We start from the raw sequence: 6,073 nt of genomic DNA, 5'->3' as shown, positions 1-6,073 counted from the left end.
TGAGAAGTAAGTGAGAAGAGAGGAAGGAAAGGTAATGTGAATAGAAAAACATATTTTTCCTGGAGTTTGGATGAGGAAAAAAAAGGAGCAATGAAAGATGATAGCTTGAGCATATAGTAGGATAAAATTTCTTTTTTTTAACATACTAGTGAGGAAGAAGTTGGTCAGGACCATTGCAATTGAAGAAATCAGTGAATAATCCAGTATATAAAATGAGTTTGAAGGTCAGAGAAAGAAAGGATATCTCTGGGGAGAATACTGCCAGAAAAGACAGAAAATGCTGTCTTAAAAATGTCTGTACATAAAGTAGAGTAGAAAAGATGCAATTCATAGTGAATGGTCTCTACTGTTTTTAACAAAGTATCATACTAGATCCTCTCTTGAAAAAGTTGAGAAATAGGTGGTATAGGAAACTTGAGGTTTAAAACAGCTGCTTTGGGGACAGTAATAGACAATCAATTATGGAAGAGTAATAAGATTCCTTGCTGTAGTAAAGAGCCACTGGAGACTAACTAACATGACTTTATGAAGTATCTATCCACCAAGATTGTGTGGCTTCCTTCAGTAGCATGTTAGTAGAAATGTAGAAGGCTAAGGATAGGGATGATCCATGCTTGGAGTTCTGAAAAGGGAGAGCAGTCTTAGAAAAATGGTGTTAAAGATTAGATAGTAGATAACAGCATAATTTTGAACTGGTTAACTATCGGGTCAAGAAAACTGTCAGGATTTTATTATTTATCCATACCATCCCATAACCAGCAAGGCACAGATGTTGCTTCATTCCATCCTATCCCCACACTTGATCAGGTAGGCACAGGGTCTGGAGGACTAACTTTTGGCATAGCCCTGACCCCTAGAAAACACGTGTCCGCCCTTTCCCACCAGCCCTACCCAGTCCCTCCTCTCACCTCAAGAAAGCAATTTTACTTTTCTTCCTGAGGGGGAAAAATTGAATGGATTCTTTGCCTTTGTGGAGGGGGGGGCTATATTAAGAGAGCCTTTCTCTCACCCCTAAACTAAACTAGAGCATCCAACTTGTCACCGAAACTCCAACTCACACTGTAGACAATTTTTTTTTATTTTTATAAACCTTAAACAGGAAAAAAAATGAATAGTAAATTTACCAGCACCAACAATGACCTAAGAGTTTAATAAAGAACCTTGCTAATGTATAAGACGTAACAATGAAATTTCTCCAAAACCCCCAGTGGAAGAACTAATGGATAGATGGAAAATATAACAAAGGGAAAATTAAGTTAGATAATAAATATATTAAATGAAATATAAACTGTCAAAATCATAAGAAGGTATGAATCAGCCATTAAAGAAATGGAAAAAATAATACCCAAGATCTTAAAAAATCTGTTGACATAGAAAAATAACAGAACTAACAAAATCAAAGATGATTATGCAATCAATAAGTAGTAACAAATGGTGCTAGACACTGGAAGTACAGACACAGAAGTGAAAGTCCTCACCCTCAAGAAGCTTCTGTTTTACTACTGGTACACAACATTACATATTAGTATTAATTAACAAAGTAGCATTAATTAATTAATGATTGGCTTAAAGGACCCAGTGCTTCAGGCCCCACCAAATCCAATCATGCTTCACTTTATACCCCAACCCTCTCTTTTCCAGTTACCTTGCTGTCCCATTTTTACTTATGCTGTCTTCCCATCTTCTCCTTTAGTTTTGGAACCATAATCAAATAAATATAGTCATATTGGAAACGGCATGTCAGTATGCTCTCTTATGTTCCCACTTACCATTTCTTCAAAATTTCAAACAAAAATACCCCTGCTTGGCAGTGACTCTCCTTTACCTGTTGTCTCTTCCTATTACAATATAAGCTCCTCGAGATTAGTAGTTACCATTGCTTTTGTTTTGTATCCCCAGCACTTAACACAGTGATTGTCACATAGTCAGTGCTTAATGAATGTTTTTCTATCCCTCTATCCATTCATTTGTTTATTGAAAGACTTTCTGGAGCCAGATTTTGGTCAGTAAACAAACATTTATTAAACACCTACCACCTGCCAAGCACCCTGCTAAGCTCTTTGGATAAAAAGAACGGTAACAGGGGTGGGGGTTCGGGGGAGGCCTGGGGAAGTGGTAGCTGGACGGGCGCAGAGGGAGGGGAGGGTGGGGAGTGGGGGAAGGAGCTGCTGCCAGCTGGGCTGGTGAGCAGGTGGGCAGCTACAGTGGCAGCATGGCAGAACCCAGTGGGGCCGGAGCCAGGGCTAGGGTTCCCCATCTGGGTCACCGTCAAGACCCCCAAAGACAAGGAGGAGATCGTGATCTGCAATGGATCCTCAGTGAAGGAGTTCAAAGGGGGATGTCCTGGGGATCTTTGCTGGTGAGACTCGCAAAGATGGAGACGTTAAATCAGCATGGGATCAAGGATGGCTCACTGTCCATTTGGTGATTAAGACCTCACAGAAGGCTCAAGATCCTGCTGCTGCTGCCACAGCTGCTACTGCTTCCTCTGCCCCAGATCCTGCTTCTGCTCCAGCCCCTATGACAGTTTCACCTGTTGCCCTGGCTCAGCCATCCATCCCTGATGCTTCTAGAGGAACAGTGGAAGTGAGCCAACCCCATGACCTGGGTATGGGCCTTCTACTGGACCTGCATCCATATCCTCTGGCTTTGGGGGCATCCTAAGGCTGGGCAACTTACACCTTGGGTCGGCTAATTTCATGGAGCTACAACAGCAGGTGCAGAGACAGCTGATGTTCAACCTTGAAGCTGGAGAGGAATCCAGAGATCAGCCATATGCTCAATAACCCAGAGTTAATGAGGCAGACCATGGAACTGGCTAGAAACCCTGCCATGATGCAAGAGATGATGCAAAACCAGGCCCAGGCCCTGAGCAACCTAGAGAGCATCCTTGGGGGATACAATACCTTGTGCCACATGTACACAGACCTCCAGGAGTCCATGTTCAGTGTCTCTGAGGAACGGTTTGGCAACAATCCCTTCTACTCATTGGTAGGGAATTCTGACAGCTCTGCCTCCCAACCTCTCTAGACTGAGAACCTGGAGCCACTCCTTAATCCCTGGAGCCCTTCAGTTCCCATCTCCCAGCCCCAGGGCCCATTGGGGAGGATATGGGAAGCTCAGGGACCAGCCAGGTACATCCAATAGTCTCCAACCCCTTTGGGATCAGTGCAGCTAGCCTGAGGTCAGGGATGTTTGATAGCCCTGAGATACAAGGTCTTCTCCAACAAATTTCCAAGAAATCCTAGCTAATGTAAAATATGATCTCTGCCCCGTAAATGTGACATATGATACAGACACTTGCTCAGAACCCCGACTCTGATGCTCAGATGATGGTGAATGTCCCATTGTTTGCAGGAAACCCCCCAGCTGCAGGAGCAGCCCATGCTCCAGCTCCCTGTCTTTTCTACTTCAGATGCAGCACTCAGACTCGCTGTCCATTCTCACCAACCCCTGGGCCATGCAGTCCCTGCTACAGATGCAACAGGGGCTGCAGACACTGAATAGGGAGGCCCCAGGGCTGATGCCCAGCCTTGGCAACTTTGGAGCACCCTGGATCCCACCTCCCCCTGCAGGAGGTAGCAACAGCCCAGAGGCCCTCATCACTTCTTGTCACTCCAATCACAACACACCTAGGGATGGCTGCTGTGAATAATTTTAAGGGTCTAATCCTATAGTATAATAAACTCTCTATTCAGAATTGAACATCGTTCAATAGACTAAATCATAACATTCATAGCAACATTCTTAAGCAAAACATCATTCAATATATATATATGTATACATATATATGTATATAGATCATAACACTCAGTATGTCATATGACACATGGCATGTATCATTGCATTCAGTAGTATTTCCCAAAATACTTGTTTATGCAAGCAGGGAGTCCCAGGCCAGAGTCTTCCCTAGTATAACATATCATCCTTAAGGAGTAGCAAAAAATATAAACACCATCCACTCCTGGGTCACAGTAAGTTACAATCTCTTCAATCAATACAGAGTGTCCAAGTTCTCTTTCATCTTGACTTCAGGCTGACTTCCAAGCTCCATGGCCCCTCCTCTGTAGGCCAACAGCTCCCAGCTCTTGCCTGGGTTCACATTCAGGCAGCTCTCCACTCCTGATACTTGTCTCAGCTCACAGAGGTCTGCTCCCCTCCAAGTTCTTCCTGCTCCTGCCTGACAACAGGGTGCTGGGGCTCCTTCCCCCGGTTTCTGTTTTGGGGAAAACAAAGCTTAACAGGGCTACAACAATATTTACACATGTTACCAGCAACATCATTAATGCAGATCAACATGTTAACATATTAACACAGATCAACGGACAGGGCTACTGTCTGAGAAATTAACACAGGTCAACAGACAGAGCACCAACATCACAAACACTCTTTCTGTTAGGCCTCCCTTAGCCTGCTCACTCTTGCTTCTCTCTGTCTCTCTCAGCTCTGCTTTTCTCTCTCTCTGACCACACTTCTCCCTCCAAGAAATATATACTGTTTCCAACCAAAGACTCTTGATTCAATCAAAGGTACTTTATTGGCTTAGTGCTGAGAATTCCAAAAGAAAAGAAAAAAACCATCAAAAAATCCCACTGTGCTTGCCCTTACATTTCCCCCATCCACTCCAGTTAGTTCTGCTCCAGCAGGGGGCACCACCAGCCCCTAGCAGCAGCTGATGCAACAAATGATTCAGCTTTTGCCTGGAGGAGGACACTCCCAGATGTGGACACCAGAGACTGCATCAGTCTAAGCAATATTGATTCATATGGCTGACACGTGGTGCAGTTCCCTATTTTTCTCTTATGGTTAAATCTATATTAGCTTTAACTTTGTCTGAGATCATAACTACTATTCCTGCTTTTTTCCCTAATAAATTCTGCTCTTGATCTTTTTTTGAGTGTTTGTGCGTCTCTTATTTCCTATCCCTTCTGACTCCTTTACTTTACTTGCACCTGCTACCTTCACCTCCTATTACTTAACCTTTCAAGGATTCCTCCCTTATCTGTCCATTCCCACTAATCTAAATACCCTTATATTACCCCTTTTAACATATTCCCTCACCCTCCCCTCTAGAAATCCCTCCCTTATCCACTCCCCCCTCCCTATCTCCTTAGCCTTTTATTTCTTTCTGAATTTAGAAGACTATTGTAGACTTGTAGCCTCCTAAACCCATTCTCAATAAAAGCAGGTTTCCAGAACTACCAGACCTTCTCTCCCATTTAATTCCTCTGTCAGTTCTTCCTCTTGGACCTAATTTGTACAAAATAATTAATCTTTTTACCTGTTCCTAAATGGTTTTAATTTTAAAAATCACATCATGCTCAGGTTTAAACCAATTTTTCTTACAAACTACCCAATCACTAATAATAATCTTAGATGTATGTTTTACATTTGCTTGTATAAGAGGTAAACTGTCTGTCCTTATTGAGGCCCTTGTAATAAGTTTTTGATATGTACCTTATATTTTACCTGGATCTTATATGTTAAATCTTCTAGTAAGTGCAGGAATTTTTTTAACAAAATCCTGAAAGTCTAACAATTCATTAAATATCCTTTTTTTTTTTCATTCAGGATTATGCTTTGCTTTTCTGGGTATGATATTTTCAGCTGGAACTCCAGTACATTTACTCTTCTATATATAGTGTTCTAAAATCTGCATTCTTTTAGTGTCACTGCTCTTAGGTCTTGTGTGATTCTAATTGTGGTGCAACCATATTTATTTTTTTTTCTGCTTTCTCATAATAGTTTATTCTTGAGCTGGGAGTTTTGGAATTTGACTATCATATTCCTGTAAGTTTTCCTCATGGAATCTCTTTCAGGCAGTGATCAGTGTATTTCTTCTTTTCTATTTTTCCCTCTTGTTCTAATGTTTCAGGACAATTGTCTTTAATTGTTTCTTGTATTATTGTACCAATTCTTCTTTTGATCATAACTTTTAGGTAGTATGATTATTCTTAGGTTTTCTGTTTTTAATTTGTTCTCTATGTCAGTTGTTTTTCTTATAATATTTTTCACATTCTCTTCTATTTGTTCATTGCTGATATTTTGTTTTATTATTTCTTCATCCCTTGTA

At 41.6% G+C, this 6,073-nt stretch overlaps 1 pseudogene; it reads left to right on the top strand.

Moving 5' to 3' along the window:
* Positions 1 to 2,212: 2,212 nt before the first annotated feature.
* On the top strand, positions 2,213 to 4,750 carry LOC118851130 (annotated as a pseudogene).
* The last annotated feature ends 1,323 nt before the right edge of the window (positions 4,751 to 6,073 follow it).

The sequence above is a fragment of the Trichosurus vulpecula genome, chromosome 5 (assembly GCF_011100635.1).
Source record: "Trichosurus vulpecula isolate mTriVul1 chromosome 5, mTriVul1.pri, whole genome shotgun sequence".
Lineage (NCBI taxonomy): Eukaryota > Metazoa > Chordata > Mammalia > Diprotodontia > Phalangeridae > Trichosurus > Trichosurus vulpecula.
This window is presented reverse-complemented; position numbering and strand designations above follow the sequence as displayed.